The sequence below is a fragment of the Colobus angolensis genome, unplaced genomic scaffold (genome assembly GCF_000951035.1).
Source record: "Colobus angolensis palliatus isolate OR3802 unplaced genomic scaffold, Cang.pa_1.0 Scaffold25, whole genome shotgun sequence".
NCBI classification, from domain to species: domain Eukaryota; kingdom Metazoa; phylum Chordata; class Mammalia; order Primates; family Cercopithecidae; genus Colobus; species Colobus angolensis.
In genome coordinates this window covers 5,945,439-5,963,512 of record NW_012115710.1, presented here as the reverse complement: position 1 = coordinate 5,963,512, position 18,074 = coordinate 5,945,439, and the positions used below count along the sequence as shown (strand labels likewise).

Below are 18,074 nucleotides of genomic sequence, written 5' to 3'. Positions count from 1 at the left end.
TCATGAGGGATATGCCCCCATGATCCAATCACCTCCTTCCAGGCCCCCCCACCGACACTGGGAATCACATTTCAGCATGAGATTTGGAAGGGACAAACATCCAAACCATATCACTATTGTTATAGGAAGGATTATCAGCCAGGCGCGGTGGCTCACGCCTGTAATCCAAAAACTTTTGGAGGCTGAGGCAGGTGGATCACCTAAGATCAGGAGTTTGAGACCAGCCTGGCCAACACAGTGAAACCCCATGTCTACTAAAACTATGAAAATTAGCTGGGTGTGGTGGCAGGCACCTGTAATCTCAGTTACTTGGGAGACTGAGGCACAAGAATCCCTCGAACCTGGGAGGCGGAGGTTGCAGTGAGCGGAGATCATGCCACTGCACTCCAGCCTGGGCCACAGAGTGAGACTTTGTCTCAAAAAAAAAAAAAAGTATTATTGTTAGGGGAAGCTGGGAAGGCTACATGGGAACTCTGCTCTTTTTTCCCCAACTTTATTGTTATTATTATTGTTGTTATTATTTTGAGACGGAGTCTCACTCTGTCTCCCAGGCTGGAGTGTAGTTGCATGATCTCAGCTCACTGCAACCTCCACCTCCCGAGTTCAAGGGATTCTCCTGCCTCAGCCTCCTGAGAAGCTGGGATTACAGATGTAGGCCACTATGCCCGGCTAATTTTTGTATTTTTAGTAGAGATGGGGTTTCACCATGTTGGTCAGGCTGGTCTCAAACTCCTGACCTCAGGTGATCCACGCGCCTCCACCTCCCAAAGTGCTGGGATTGCAGGTGTGAGCAACTGGGCCCAGCCCTTTTTTTCCTACTTCTTATGAGAGAGAAACTGTTGAAATAAAAACTTATGAGAACAAAGAAGAAAACTAACATATATACTAATTTTTATGCAAATAACCTACATGTCTTTGATTCTTATGAGTGTACATGAACCAGAGGAGCAAGATGTCAAATCTTTAACTTTTCCCCAACAAATATGTGTCCCTTACAAATAATTTCTCACTCTGGCTTCACCCTGCGAAAAAAATTACAGTTTTCATTTCTTGCAGTTTTTTTTGTGTAGCCTTAGCCTTGTGTGTTCGATGCATCTACACTGATACTGGATCCACAGTTCCAGGGAAAACACAAATGGATTTGGCATGTGAGCGTGTCAGAGGAGCTTGATGGTGGGACAATTTCCTCACTGTGATGTAGTGAAAGTAGCCCAATCCTTAGGGATGCCATCCTTAGAGATGCCCATCCATAGAGATGCCATCCTTAGAGATGCCATCCTTAGAGACATCCATCCTTAGAGATGCCCATCCTTAGAGATGCCATCCTTAGAGATGCCCATCCTTAGAGATGCCTTAGAGATGCCATCTTAGAGATGCCAATCCATGGAGATGCCATCTTTAGAGATGCCATAGAGATGCCCTCCTTAGAGATGCCCATCCTTAGAAATGTCCATCCTTAGAAATGCCTTAGAGATGTCCATCCATGGAGATGCCATCCTTAGATATGCCCAACCTTAGAGTGCCATCCTTAGAGATACCATCCTTAGAGATGCCACCCTTAGAGATGTCCATACTTAGACCTGCCATCCTTAGAGATGCCTTACAGATGCCATCCCTAGAGATGCCCATCCTTAGAGATGCTATTCTTAGAGATGTCCATCCTTGGAGATGCTATCCTTAGAAATGTCTATCCTTAGCAATGTCCATCCTTAGAGATGCCATCCATAGAGATGGAATCCTTAGAGATGCCCATCCTTAGAAATGTCTTAGAGATGCCCATCCTTACAGACACCTTCTTTGATGCCCATCCTATAATAAAATGCCATTCCTGCACATTTTTACTGAATTAACTGCATCTCTGTTTCCACACAGTAGACAATGATCTTATCTCAGGAGGCATGCCTCCTTTGATTCTCAATCCCTGATGTTCATCACAGTCTGTCGCACTTGGCGATGCTCACTACTGGCTTCTGAAAGGATACTGTGTTTTTGTAAACTGTAGGAGCATAAGAAGGGCCCTACTCTTCTATCCTTCGTTGGTCCTGAACAGGAGGGAATGTTAACCTGATGAAGTTGTTTGCACAACCCTGGATGGACTGAGCTTATTTGAAGGTGGGATCTCTTTATTTAGGGTGAGCGTGTCAAGGATGATGGACACCAGAGAAATCTGCATTCAGTGCCTTTCACAGACATCACTCAGCAGTGACAGACCTGTCAAAGCTGTTGCTTAACCTCTCCGAGTATCAGCTTTCTAACTTGTAAAACAAGGATACAGTACTCTCATCACAAATTCTTGTGGTGATTAATCATAGAAGGCTGAAATTACTTAGCATGAGAGCTAGGAAGCACTGGGTTCCCAAAGCAAACAATTCATCCTAGTCTGTGGTCTTTTATGCATGCCAGAGCATCCGTCTCACTCATTTCAGACCTTTTTTTTTTGATAGAATTTAGCTCTTGTCGCCTAGGCTGGAGTGCAATGGCACAATCTTGGTGCAATACCACCAGGTTCAAGCGATTCTCGTGCCTCAGCCTCCCGAGTAGCTGGGATTACAAGTGCCTGCCACCCGGCCCGGTTAATTTTTGTATTTTTAGTAGAGACAGGGTTTCACCACGTTGGCCAAGTTGGTCTCGAACTCCTGACCTCAGGAGATTGGCCCGTCTCTGCCTCCCAAAGTGCTGGGATTACAGGCAAGAGCCACCATGCCTGGCTAAGGCTGCTCTTTTTAAAAAGTATGGACTGAGAGGTTTGTGAACAATATAAATGTATTTGTCAGAGCTCTCGATGCTGGAACGTCCAGGATGAAAGTGCTGGTAGACTCGGTGTCTGCTCCTGATTCATAGCGGGCAGACTTCTTGTTCTGTCCAGGCATGGGGAAAGAGAAAGGAGCTCTCCAGGGTCTCCTTCATGAGGGAACTAATTCCATTCATGAGGGCTCTACCTTTATCACCTGACACCTCTCAAAGACCCCATCTCCTAATAACATCACATTGGAAGTTAGGATTTCAACATATGAATATTGGAGGAACACAAACCTTCTTTCTACAGCAGTGTCTGAATTGCATACACGGAAATATTTGGTCAGATTAATTTGTTTTGAGTTCTAGGACAATGTAAAACAGTGCATTCATTGTAGTTATCTACAAATGAGAGATAAGCCGCGTGCTGATGAGGAGCCACTGAAACGCACAGCGGGAGGGCTTAGTAAGTCGGGCTGCATGGTTCTGCTCTGATCTGGGTGCCATGCTGTGGGACTGTCAAGAGCATGGTCAAGGCCATAGGTCCATGCATCAAGGAAAGAGCTGGAAGAACAGCCCTAGACTCGCTTTTGCTCAGGTATGAAGTAGCCATGGTGAAAATCGGGGAAGGAGAGAGAAGGTCTAAAAAGTACACCTCGGCCGGGCGCGGTGGCTCAACGCCTGTAATCCCAGCACTTTGGGAGGCCGAGGTGGGCAGATCAAGAGGTCAAAAGATCAAGACCATCCTGGCCAACATGGTAAAACCCTGTCTCTACTAAAAATACAAAAATTAGATGGGCGTGGTGGTGCATACCCATAGTCCCAGCTACTGGGGAGGATGAAGCAGGGGAATCGCTGGAACTGGAGATGCGGAGGTTGCCATGAGTTGAGATTGTGCCACTGCACTCCAGCCTGGGTGACTGAGGGAGACTCCGTTTCAAAAAAAAAAAGTACACCTGGGTGCCCCTGGCGGTTTTCCCCTTCATTCATACAGAGATGAATGAGTGAATAAAATGTGAGCAGAACCTTTCTTCCAGAAAACGTCCATGGTGCTCTGTATCTCATGAACTATAACGAGATGCAGAAGAATCAGCCACCAGGAACCCGCACGGAGCGCAAAGTCACTCACCGTCTCGGCAGCTCTTCATCACTGCTGCTACTCTTTTCATGACACTCCTTTTCGTCCATCTGTCAAATGTTGTATTTATCTCTTTACTGTATCTTTTTCAGCCTGAAAAAATAAAAAGAGGTTGTATTTAGGTACATGGGAAGAACCGTCAGATAAATCTTAGCTTCCGTGTCTCTAAAAGGTTGACAAAAGGACTTATTGCTCATTCAAAAGAGATGCATCAGTGGAATTGCTCCTAGTAGCAGTAGGTGCTTAGGACAGAGGCTGAAACAGGAGAGCTGCAAAATAGAAACTTCTTTTTTTTTTGCCTAATGAAGTGGGAGTATGGATTTTTCAAATTCTTTTATTTTTGATGTAGCCCTGCATCTGCAAGTTAAGCCATGTAGAATAGTAACTTCTAGAGATTCCAACCTGACAGAGGCAAAAGTGTCATTATTTCCTTGCCTTCCATTCTTCTCTCGTACAATTGTAATGGTTTCTCTTGCCTAAATCGTCACCTAGATTTCTTTAAAATACTTGGGTTTAGGAACCGTTGTCTGACCCATTACCTTCACTAGTTCTGCTATGACATTTTTTAATGATTAGATTTTTAAAATAATGGCTTTATGGATATATAGTTCACAAACCACACGATTCACAAACCACACAATAAACTATACAATTCAATGTTGTATATAGCATAGTTACGAAGTTGTACAACCATCACCACAATCGGTTTTAGGACAGTGTCATCACCTCAAAAAGAAACTCACTAAGCGGCACTCCCCATTCCCCACGTGCACGCACACCCAGCCACAGGCACCCACGAGTCCACCTTCTGTCTCCACAGGTTTACTCATTCTGGACATTTGATTCAATAGGAGTTGTTACGGACTGAATGTATGTGTCCACCCTCAAGTTCCTGTGTTGAAATCCTAACTCCAAATGTGATGATACGAGGAGATGGGGCCTTCGGGAGGTGATGAGGTCATGAGGGTGGAATCCTCATGAATGGTCTCAATGCCCTTAGAAAACAGACCCCGGAGACCTCCCTCCATCTTTCTACCACGGGAGAATGCAGCAAGAGGTCAGCCGTCTCTGCACGAGGAAGCAGGTCCTCTCCGGGCACTGAATGCACCAGTGCCTTCATCTTGGGCTTCCCAGGCTCCAGAACTGTGAGAAATAAATCCTGTTGTTTAAGCCGCGTGGTCTATGATACTTTTGTTAAAGAAGCCCGAAGTGACTAAGACAGGCATCAAACAATACATTGTCCTTTGTGATGGATCCTTTCACTTCGCATAATGTTTTCAAGGTCCATCCGTGTTATACCACATAACAGCACCTCCTTTGCTGAATAATATTCCCCCGTATGGAGACACCACATATTCTCTATCCATTCAGCAGACGATAGACATTTGGGTGAGTTCCACTTTGGGACTCTTATGAGAAATGCTGCTGTGAATATTCAGGTACAAATTTCCGTGTGGACAGATGATTTCCTTCTCTTGGATACATATGGTAACTCTGCGTTTAACCTTCAAGGAACTGCCAGACTGTTTTCCAAAGCACCAATTTCCATTCCCACCAGCAGTGTAGGAGGGTGCCAGCTTCTCCATATCCTCACCTATAATTGTTATTACAGGCCTTTTAAAAATGGCCATTCTGGTACATGTAAAGTGATATCTTATTGTGATTTTTGAAGATTAAGTTTTATATAATAGTAAAAATACATATTAATAGCATTGTAGACACTTTGGATAACAGAAAAGAAAATTGGTGAATTACAAATCACCCCAAATCCAAATACCCATAAATAATCCATCTTAATTTTTTGACTTTTTGATTGTATTGACTATATTAAAGGGCGTGGTGGCTCATGCCTGTAACCCCAGCAGTTTCGGAGGCCGAGGCGGGTGGATTACCTGAGGCCAGGAGTTCCAGAGCAGCCTGGCCAACATGGTGAAACCCCATCTCTACTAAAAACACAAAAATTAGCCGGGTGTGGTGGTGCATGCCTGTAATCCCAGCTCCTCAGGGAGCTGAGACAGAAGAATTGCTTGAACCCAGGAGGAGGAGGCTGTAGTGAGCCAAGATCACACCACTGCACTCCAGCCTGGGTGACAGACTGAGACTCTGCCTCCAAAAAAAAAAAAAAAATTATTTCTCTGAATTTCCATTAGGGGATTACAGCCACCAAGAAAATTCTAGAAGGTAAACATAACCACCTTCTAAGAACTTAAAACTCTCCAATATTAAATGGCCAGTTCCCTCAGAATAAAAACAAACCAAACTATTTCAACCAAGGTGAACTCTGAATAATTAATTCAATTGTTTCACTTTCTTCTTAAAGAAGTTGTGAAGAACTTCAAAATGACATGACTATAGAACAACAGTGAGATGCAAACAAAGAATAAAAACTACCACATAAGAAATTGTGAATTTCAGCCAGACGCGGTGGCTCACACCTGTAATCCCAGCACTTTGGGAGGCCGAGACGGGTGGATCACAAGGTCAGGAGATCGAGACCATCCTGGCTAACACGGTGAAACCCCGTCTCTACTAAAAATGCAAAAAATTAACCGGGCGTGGTGGTGGGCGCCTGTAGTCCCAGCTACTTGGGAGGCTGAGGCAGGAGAATGGCGTGAACCCGGGAGGCAGAGTTTGCAGTGAGCCGAGTTCGCGCCACTGCACTCCAGTCTGGGTGACTGAGCAAGACTCGGTCTCAAAAAAAAAAAAAAAAAAAGAAATTGTGAATTTCATTCAGCAGCTTTACTGTTCGTCTCAATATGGTGCTAATTAGGAGTTGGTTTTGCATTGCTCAGTAGCAGAGATATAATTATGGTTTGTTATCTGTGGTGATATAATATACAAATATACTCTCTCTAGCTTTGTCTACTGACAGAAGTAGGTGCAGTGTCACTTGAGCAGCAAGAGCCTGATACATCTGCCTAGAATTGATGTTTTGATCTGTAAATCTCTAATAGTAATTGTGAAGAGCTCAACTCAATATGGAAACTGATGCATTCAGATATTTTTCTTCAGCCTCTTAAATAAACTGCACAGAGTCTGAGGTCACACTATGCTGGACACACTGTAATTGCTTTGTTCCAAGATGGTATTAAGACTTGATCTATGGATAAGAACAACTTGTGGGTGATTCAGAGGTGCCCCCACTAGTTTCCTGCAACCAGAAATTGTAAACCTACTTGTGTGTTTAAAGATGCTTGAAACAATATTGCAGAGAGAGCACGGTGGAGGGCTGTATGATCCTGAGTGTTAAACACAATTTGATTTATTAAAATTATGCGGCATTCCTTGGATACAAATAGCTCATTTTAAAAAGTAGGCATAGTATTAACCTTTCTGTTTTGCATTTGATTATTATGCATATCTGCATAATAATTCCACATTCCAACTGAACAAACCAAATATTTCTATCCAATTTGCAATGAAAATATTAAAATCTACATGTTTCATGTATTCATGTTTAATTGTTATGCCTCTCACAGCCTGCCACAAATTTAATTTAATTTAGCTAACCTCTGAACTACAAGCTTCCCTTTTGTTATGACAAAAACTTTTACTTAAGTATTGTTATTCCAGATAACATGCATTATGTTATATGAATGAATGAATATAGTATGCATTCAAATTATTTCTTATTTAGTATTATTTTACCTAGTACCAATTATATCTTTTTTTTCTCATGAAGCCAGGGACCTGTATGCGCCTATAGTCCCAGCTACTCAGGAGGCTGAAGTGAGAGGATCCCTTGAGCTCAGGAGTTCAAGGTTGCAGTGAGCTATGATGGTGCCACTGCACTCCAGTCTGGGAGACTAAAGCATTACCTCATTTCAAGAAACAAAATGTAATTTTTTCCTTATAAGAATTTTAGACCAGGCACAGTGGCTCATGCCTGTAATCCCAGCACTTTGGGAGGCCAAGGCAGGCAGATCATGAGGTCAGGAGATCGAGACCATCCTGGCTAACACGGTGAAACCCTGTCTCTACTAAAAATACAAAAAATTAGCCAAGCGTGGTGGCCAGTGCCTGTAGTTTTGGCTACTCAGGAGGCTGAGGCAGGAGAATGGCTTGAACCCGGGAGGCAGAGTTTGCAGTGAGCCAAGATCGTGCCATGGCACTCCAGCCTGGGTGACAGAGTGAGACTCCATCTCAAAAAAAAAATGATTTTTAAAGAACGTATACATTATCTTGGCTGTTTTTTTAGGGTTAAAAGTGTAATTTTATTTAGCTGTTACTTGTACATAATCTATATTAAGATATACAAACAGATAAAAATTCAGATTTTTTTAATACCTCTTTAAATTCAGTTTACAACAGCATTGGTAATACTGCAAGATGACAGATACTCTGATTTATAAAACAAAAATTATTTGACACTCTGGCTGATACATTCCCACTAGTCTTTAATGGATTAAAATGTATCATGCATTTTAATTGCAAATTCTTATAAAACTTTTATAACCTAGCCAGTTGGTGCTCAGAAAACATTTTGATGTTCTAAAAATTTACTGAGATGAAAATGTTAATTTTTGAATACTATCTTGGCTAACTTTCTATAGGATTAACAAAAGTTATTGAGACTTGGTCTACAGTCTTCTTTTTTTCATGAGTCAAAAAGCATCTCTCACTTTACTTACCCCTGTATTAGGTGAGTTGTGATCAATTACAGCGGTTGTAGTTTCCAAGAACTTGGATAAACACAAACATTAATTACAGAAAATTTATATAAATCCAGATATTCAAAACTGAGAAATAACGTAATATATGACCAATGTAATATCAAGACAACATGCAATTAAATCACTCAACAATTACTGGGAATATGTATCAAGGCTTATTTGTAAAATTCTACCTGGTACTTCTGAAACGAACAAGGCAGTAAGAAATAACAGTGTATCTTGTCTATTACTGAGTATCAATGAAAGCAATAAGGTGAATGGAAAAGTCCATGCAAACTCCATTTTCAGAATAATGAGGAGACAGATTTAATTCACAGATCTAAACGTTTCTCACTGGCTGACAAAACTGGGTGAAGTCAGGGTGCAGCATGGCAGAGGAACAGGGAGGAAGTGCAGAGTGAGAAAACATAAAGAAGTCAGGAAAGGCCAGAAGAGGAACTTCCTGTGAGTAAAGCCTCATACTCGGTGATTTATCTGTAGAGTCTGAATACAAGAGCTGTGAGGTCTGGGCAGTTGGAATGGAGGCTGAGCAGGAGATAGATGTGGTGGAGGCAGGGGTGGATGGGAGATCCTTGAAGACAGAGAAATGGCCTAGTGTGACAGTACAGAAATACTACAAAAACTCACTTGTAGAAAGCACGTTCTGCATATAATCAGACATGGAACTGTCCCATGCATTCCATAATAATTAAGAGAAAGATATTACTGGAGCATCGCTTAAAGGTACTACAAGAAAATAGGTGAGAAGACCAGGACGTTTTGTTTTGTTTGTTTGTTTGAGATAAAGAACAATCAAAGGAAAATGATGGACTAAAATTAACAATCATTCTTGGGAGGAAAAAACCCCACCCACAATTCCTCAGTAAAAAGGGTTACACACATTCTCGGCATAATACGTCTCTCTCAGGCCAAAGGCTAACCTTGTGCTTCATGTGGACGCTATGAAATCAGTCCAGCTGAGGTCAGGAAAATACCAAGTATGACCTTCACTATTTAAGTTAAAATATTAGAAGCTTATTCCAATATATTGGAATAAATTTGAAATACAGTGATTGAAAGGAAGGAGATTAAACTATAACTCACTGCACTATTATTTTACTCTATAGACAAACACAACAAATCACCTGAAATAAGCTACAAAAGTAAGATAAACCAGATAACCCAGTAAGTTCGAGGAAGAATCTTTTTTCTTTCTTCCTTTCTTTTTTCTTTTTTATTTTTTCATACAAAGCCTCCCTCTGTTGCTCAGGCCAGAGTGGAGTGGTGTGATTTCGGCTCACTGCACCCTCTGCTTCCTGAGTTCAAGGGATTCTGCCTCAGCCTCCAAAGTAGCAGGGATTACAGGCATATGCCACCATGCCTGGCTAATTTTTTAAATATTTTTCGTAGAGACGGGGTTTCACCATGTTGAACAAGCTGGTCTCGAACTGCTGACCTCAGGATCAGATCCACCCACCTCGGCCTCCCAAAGTGTTGAGATGACAGGCGTGAGCGACTGCACATGGCCAGAAGAATCTTAATATACAAAAATGAATAGCTTCTTAATATAACAGACTATCCCACTTCCATGAAAGAAGAAAATGCACCCATTAAAATAGAAACTATGGTGCCTAGAGTTAAACTTTACAAAACAACTATACAACCCATATAATTTTTTTATGTTAAAATAATTTTAAACATGCAAACATAGCAAAGATTGACGTAAATCCTCAACCAGCTTATCCTGATATTAGCTATATATATAATTGTTATATATATAATAATTGTACATATACATTTATTTTATTATATATTGTATCGTATATATATTTATTGTATTATAGATAAGTAATTGCACATATACATTTATTGTATTACATATAATGTAAAATTGTATATGTAATTGTAATATAATAATTGTATATATAATAGTATATATAATACAATTATCCAACCAGGAAATTGGTGTTAGCATATTGTACCATTACCTAACGTGCAGACCTTATTTGAATTTTGTCAATATTTCTCTTAACATCCTCTGTGTTCTCCAAGATCTAATCGAGGATCTCACATTGCACTTAGTTGTTATCTGTCCTTAGATTCCTCCGGTCTGTGACAGTTTCTTATTTTTTCCTTGTCTTTTGTGATTGTAACACTTTTGCTGAGCATGGGTCAGTTATTTTACAGAACGTTTATCAATTTGGATTTCTTTGACATTTTCTCATGATTAGGTTGAGGTCACGCACATTTGTCTTCTGTGTTCACTCAACATGCCCCAGCCTTTTTGGAGTATTTCTTTATGTTCTGGTGTCACAGTTTGTTCAATTTTATCTTGTATATTCCTGCTCCAGCCCTGGAAGTAAACACTTCTCCTTGGCTCCCTTGTATTCAGAAACGGTATTTCAAAATCTTGGTTTCTAGGAACTAAGGGTGTTTACGGGAACTAAATAGTCTTTAGGAACCTTGTTTCTGGGAACTATGTGTGTTTATGGCAACTAAGGTATCATTGTCCTAGTCTCTCTCAGTGGAAAGACCTAAGGAATCCATGCATGTACACTGAACTCTGCCTACATATGCCTGTATTTACTTCTAGACAGATAGACTGACAAACAGATAGACAAATAGAGCATAGCAGAATAAAAGAGCTATTCTGATACGTGAAACAGGAAATCAATAATTTAAAAAAACCAAAAAACCATTGCTCTAGAAACGTGTGTGTTGGGAAAAGAAAGAGAGATCAGACTGTTACTGTGTCTGTGTAGAAAAGGAAGACGTAAGAAACTCCATTTTGACCTGTACTAAGAAAAATTGTTTCTGCTTCGAGATGCTGTTAACCTGTACCTTTAGCCCCAACCCTGTGCTCACAGAAACATGTGCTGTAATGAATCAAAGTTTAATGGATTCAGAGCTGTGCAGGATGTGGCTTGTTAACAATGTGTTTGCAGGCAGTATGCTTGGTAAAAGTCATCGCCATTTCCGTTCTCGATTAACCAGGGACACCATGCACTGCAGAAGGCCACAGGGACCTCTGCCCAAGAAAGCCTGGGTATTGTCCAAGGTCTCCCCACACTGAGACAGCCTGAGATATGGCCTCGTTGGAAAGGAAAGACCTTACCATCCCCCAGCCCGACACCCCTAAAGGGTCTGTGCGCAGGAGGAGGAGTGAAAGAGGGAGGCCTCTTTGCAGTTGAGATGAGAGGAAGGCTTTGGTCTCCTGCTCCTCCCTGGGAATGGAATGTCTCGATGTAAAGCCGACTGTTCCCATTCGTTCTATTCTGAGATAGAAGAAAACCGCCCTGTGGCTGGAGGTGAGATCCGCTGGCAGCGATACTGTCTGTTGCGCTTTGCTACAGAGATGTTTGTGTAAAGAGAAACACAAATCTAGCCTGCGTGCACATCCCGGCACAGCACCTTCCCTTGAACTTATTCGTGATACAGATTCCTTCGATCATGTTTCCCTGCTGACCTTCTCCCCACCTGTTGCCCTGCTACACTCCCCTCCCCAAGATAGTAAAAATAATGACCAATAAATACCGAGGGAACTCAGAGACCAGCATCGGTGCAGGTCCTCGCACGCAGAGTGTGTCCGTCCCCTGGACCCACTGTTCTTTCTCTATACCTTGTCTCTGTGTCTTATTTCTTTTCTCAGTCTCTCGTCCCACCTGAAGAGAAACACCCACAGGTGTAGAGGGGCAGCCCCCCTTCACAGCCAGGTGCTGTGGCTCACTCCTGTAACCTCAGCACCTTGGGAGGCCAAGTCAGGCAGATCACTTGAAGTCAGGAGTTCGAGACCAGCCTGGCCAACATGGTGAAACCCCGTCCCTACTAAAAATACAAAAATTACCCAGGCATGGTGGCGCAGGCTTGTAATTTCAGCTACTTAGGAGGGTGAGGCAGGAGAATTGCTTGAACACGGGAGGTGGAGGTTGCAGTAAGCCGAGATGGTGCCACTGCACTCCAGCCTGGGTGACACAGCAAGAGTCTGTCTCAAAAATAAAAACTCAAATAAAATAAAACCTGAAGTGACTCAAACGTTTTGTAGTAAGGGAATGAATAAAGACATCATGATACATCCAATGATGAAACAATATGCAATTTTAAAAGAATGTCAAAGATCTCTAAAAACGGATACTGATCATCACTAAGATCTATTGTTAATGATAAAAAGGCATAGTAAATAACAGTGTGTAAACCTTCTACTCTTCAAGAAAAAAGTAAAAATTTGTGTATGTATAAACTCTGGAGATAAATATATATATATATATACACATAAGGTAATAGTACAGGACATATTCAACTGTGCGTGGGCAGCCAACTATGTGAATTTATTACTCTTTATAAAGTAAATAAACACTTTAAAAACCTCCACCTAAATTTTTCACATGGAAAATTTCATTTATATATATAATACTTCCATGGCACTATGTTATTATACCTATATACATATATATAATACTTTCATTTGTTTGGACGTCATACAAACCAAATTAAAATTACACTAAATTTTAAATTTTAAAAATTAAAATTAAAATACACATGATTTTTATCACCTGTGATACACATTCAGTTGCAATTTCAATTAAAATGCATTTACCACTCATCAAATGTTACTATCACAATTTCAATTGAAAACATTTTCATATTGCATTTAAAAAGTTTTGATTGTTGGCCGGGCGCGGTGGCTCAAGCCTGTAATCCCAGCACTTTGGGAGGCCGAGACGGGCGGATCACGAGGTCAGGAGATCGAGACCATCCTGGCTAACACGGTGAAACCCCGTCTCTACTAAAAAATACAAAAAGCCAGCCGGGCGAGGTGGCGGGCGTCTGTAGTCCCAGCTACTCGGGAGGCTGAGGCAGGAGAATGGCGTAAACCCGGGAGGCGGAGCTTGCAGTGAGCTGAGATCTGGCCACTGCACTCCAGCCCGGGCGACAGATCGAGACTCCGTCTCAAAAAAAAAAAAAAAAAAAAAGTTTTGATTGTTTACTTTTATTTTAGAAATCAAATTATTTAAAGAAAACCAAATACTCTTCACTTTAAATTGTCTTTTTGACTCCCACGAAAATCTGTATTCATCTTCACAAGAAAACAATGCAAAATTACATTCCTTAAAGTTCAAATACTAAAATTCTTGTATAGTAAATAATGTATTTTATATGACACTGGAAATGTTTAAGAACATCTAATAAAAATCCCAGCCATGCATGAAGGCGTAGCCCTGCCTGCATGCATTGCCTGTAGCCCCAGCCACTCTGGAGGCCGAGGTGGGAGGATCACTTGGACCCAGATGTCTGAGACCAGTCTGTGCCACATGGTGAGGCCCTGTCACTTAAAAAAAAATCCTAAAATTTTTAAAATTTTGGAATAAAATTCATTATTCCTTAACATATTAAAGAAACAAAAAATAGAGAAATGAATGGATGATATAAATAAGGAATCAAAAGGATAAAACACAAATGTCCTGAAAAGATATTAAAATTCACTAGTAATCAGGGGAACGTGCATGACAACCACTATCAGATATCATTCTCACCCACAATACTGATGCAAATAAGAAAATCTGACAAAATCAAGTATGAATATGAATGTGTAGGAATGGAAACTCATAAACCAGTATTGGAGATAAGCGAAAACACAGCCGCTTTGGAGAATAAAATGGCTACATCCAGACAACTTCAAGACACCTACCCTTGAAATTATGTGTGGACAAGAAAATGCATATAAAAAGTCCATTGTATTATGGTTTGCTATCAGAAAACAGGGTAACAAACTGAATGTCCATCATCAAAGAATGGATACATTGATTATAATATCATCATTGCATTAATACTGTAGTGCAGTTAACATAAATTATTAAAACCACATGTAAACGTGGATAAACATTTAAAGTGTAATACTCGGCCGGGCACGGTGGCTCACACCTGTAATTCCAGCACTTTGGGAGGCTGAGGTGGACGGATCACCTGAGATCAGGAGTTCCATGCCAGACTGGTCAAAACGGTGACACCCTGTCCTACTAAAAATACAAAAATTAGTCCGGTGCAGTAGATGGCACCTGTAACCCCAGCTACTCGGGAGGCTGAGGCAGGAGAATCGCTTGAACCCAGGAGGCGGAGGTTGCAATGAGCCCAGATCGTGCCATTGCACTCCAGCCTGGGTGACAGGGCAGAGACTCCATCACAAAAAAAAAAAAAAAAAGTAATATTGATTAAAAATCAAATTGCATGAGACTGTACAGCATGACACCAAGCAAATACAACTTTTAAATATTACAGAAAATAATACTGAAAATACAAACCAAACACATCAATCACGCGGGGGTGGGGGTTAAGAGGTTTCTGGACAGTGGTAACAGCCGAGAGTGGCTGGGTGAATTCCAGAGAAATTTCATACATTGCTTCAGTTTTATTTAAAATATATCATTACCTACGTCTTAGATATTTTATTTTAAATAATGGGCAAGGATATTATAAACTCTGCAGAAGTAAGGAATCGTGTTTTTTTCCTGCCCACATTAAAGATGCCCCCGATGCTTGCAGCGACCCTGTTGATTGCCCACAACCATCATGGCGACCGGAAGTCCTGAGAGTTTATTTCCCTCGATTCTCAGAAAACCCTCCTTCTCTACGAGCATTATTTCAAAAGAACTTGAGAACTGGAGAAACCGGATCGTAAGGGGATTCTCCCATTTGGCCTGTCCTCCCCTAAAGTCACCACCTGCTGCTTTTCAGGAGCGCTTACCAGGTGAGTTTGACGAGCCCCAGGGTACAGGAAGGAGGAGCAGTAGCTTGTGGCTTGGACACTGCCAGGCTGCTCTGTGTTCTGTTCCTCTTGGTCACTTAGGAAGAAAGCAGTACTCCAAAGTGTTCCGGAAGTTCACGTGAGGCTGTCAGAAAGGGAAATAGCGCCCTCCCCTTGTTAAAAACAAAACAACAAAATAAATCCGTCTGGAAGCTCGGCATCCTGTTAGTCGTAGCTTAAATTTATGACTTCAGTGACTTGGCTGGGACAGTCTTAATAATCTCTCTCAGACTCAATTTGTCTTAATTTCTGTAATAATCATTTTATACCAATGTCTGTCTTGTTAATACTAATAATTTTACATTGTAACTGTAATACTTTACTTTTTAGAAGTGTTAACCTAAATAACAAACATATGAAAGCTTCCTAAAGGTAACAGTGTTTATTTGGGAATGGAGCATTGCAATTGGGAATAGACATGGCATATTAAACTATGAGTATATTCAGGGAGATAAAGGAAGACAGAAATGGGGAGGATTGCATATTGTTTTGACAGAATTTTTCTTGGCTACCAAGATCAGTCACAAGGGTGACATTAGTCCGAGGTTGGACAGGCAATTGCTGGGCAGCATTTCTTGCAGAAATATTTTTTGTTTAAGGTTGCGAAGACCTTTATGCAAGGTTGTGGGTTTTGTAAAGTCCTTTTCATTTTCAGGCATACAAGGATAAGACCCCTCTCTTCATGGCCTTCTTGGCTCTATTTGTCAGGGTCATCTTTAAAACGAGTGACTCCATTTTGTTCGGACAACTTTCACATTTCCCCTTGTGATCAAGAACTTTCTCTGAAAGCATCATTGATCAATCATTCTGTAATTAAGATTTGATGTCCCTTGATGCCAGCATGGACCTCTCCCAGTTTGCTGGTCTCGTCTCATCTTCTGGGGAGTGATTGGTGACTAGGAATCGATGTCAAAAGCATTTGAGCAACAAATGAGATTTGAAGGATGTGGCTCTCAGGCTAAGTCTCCCTGGAGTCCATTAATAAGTTCAATTTTGTCTGTTCTACAGTCTTTTGCTATCATTTGAAAGTGCTGGTTCAGTATTATCTTGTTAGGAGCTGCACCTCTGAAAAAATTTAACAAGTAACAGATACAAAGTTTAAAAAGGAGAAATACAAAGTAAGAGGAAATACAAATTAAGAGTAATATGAGATTTTCAGTTTGCATATGGTTTTCAGCCATAAACCTAGGTTTAAAGACAACTAATTGAAGAACTCAAACAGTTATTCAAGACAGTAGGGAATTAGGTGAGTCCTGGGGTAACCATGTGGCCTGCGTTCTTATGTTGGGTATAGGGGCCTCAACTTTTCTCAGAGGAGTTTGTTCAGGTATAGCATGTCATATTAGCAACAGCACAGACAATTTCTTATTTAACCAATGGATACTAAAGAATTTTGTAGGTTGGGTTCTGTGAAGTTATAAGCAGAAGGAATTGATCATAAAATTTGAATTATACCATTATTCTGCCAAGTAGAAAAGGTTGAATTAAGTGAGATGAAAGTCTTGTTATGATATAGAGTCTTGTTTCAATGTCTTGCAGAAAGTTATGCTGTGTAAAAACACCAACTTTTTCTCCTGGTTTGTGGTGTGAATGTCTCCGGTTACGATATTGGTAACGAGTTTGGTAAATTATTGTGTGATCCGAATATCAGCCCTGAGACCTGTTCCCTCTTTCATTTCCCTCTGGATCACCAACATGCTAATCTATGTTCACATCATTGAAACCACAGAAGCCAATACCAGTTTCACCGCTGTTGGTCCTGGATATTCACAAGATTATTGTCAAACTAGGCCATACATACAAGAATTTAATATGTATTTGGAGCTTGGATTATATTTCTGTTAAACTGAACTGCTCTATGGGACTTCTTTTATTCATTCCACAAATATATTTTGCACATGTTCCTTATTCTTGGTACTATTTAATGGGCTTGACGTACATCCATGATCTAAACAGATAAAACTCCCACAAGGATCATTTATAAATGTCATGGTGATTCACGATGTCCTGTTCGTGTTCCTCATGGCCTGGACCAGCATCAACATGGCGAGTCTCCTCTGCAGACACCAGTGGAGAGCCCAGCGTCTGCACAGCCCCAGCCTCTCTTCCCAGTCATCTCCTGAACACAGAGCCACCGACACCATCCTTCTGCTGCTCAATTGCTTTGTGTGCTTTTATTACTCAAACAACTTCATCACCCTTTATTTCTTTTATAAATCTGAGAAAAACTCAAGACTGGAGATGATCACTGGAATTATTTCATCATGCTACCCAACCATCTGCCCTTTTGTGCTCATGAAAAATAATAAAATTATTTCCTCATTTACCTCTTCATCTCTAAGACAAGAATGATCAGTTCTCAGGGAGCTTTCAATGGCTGACCTCAAACCCCATACTGTCTTCTGCAGCTGGGAAGTCTCCATGATGACTTATGTGGAGAAAAAGTCATGCAGTACTTGAACAATTGAATTGGGGCTAGTTTGAATTGAAGTGTATCATAAATTTAAAAAGCATTCAGGTTTTGAAGTCAATATAAATAACAGTATATAAATGTGATCTTAATAATTTTCACATTGCTGACAAGTTTAAATTATGACATTTTGGGTAAAACATGTGTATTATGTTGTATTATATTTACATATATATGCATATATAAATAAAATACATATATACACATGTAAGTATATATGTAAATATATATATATATATTCATTTATTTTTTTTTTTTGAGACAGAGTCTTGCTCTGTC

At 40.7% G+C, this 18,074-nt stretch overlaps 1 long non-coding RNA gene across 1 annotated transcript in view; it reads right to left on the bottom strand.

The window, feature by feature from the left end:
• Window positions 1-3,862: 3,862 nt before the first annotated feature.
• LOC105514813 overlaps window positions 3,863-18,074 on the bottom strand; it is an 18,142-nt gene continuing 3,930 nt past the window's right edge. Inside the window, exons 2-3 of the long non-coding RNA XR_001002227.1 lie at window positions 15,266-15,362; window positions 3,863-3,967 (exon numbers count right to left, since the gene is read on the bottom strand). This is a non-coding gene — a long non-coding RNA (uncharacterized LOC105514813). The remainder of the gene's footprint in view (window positions 3,968-15,265; window positions 15,363-18,074) is intronic.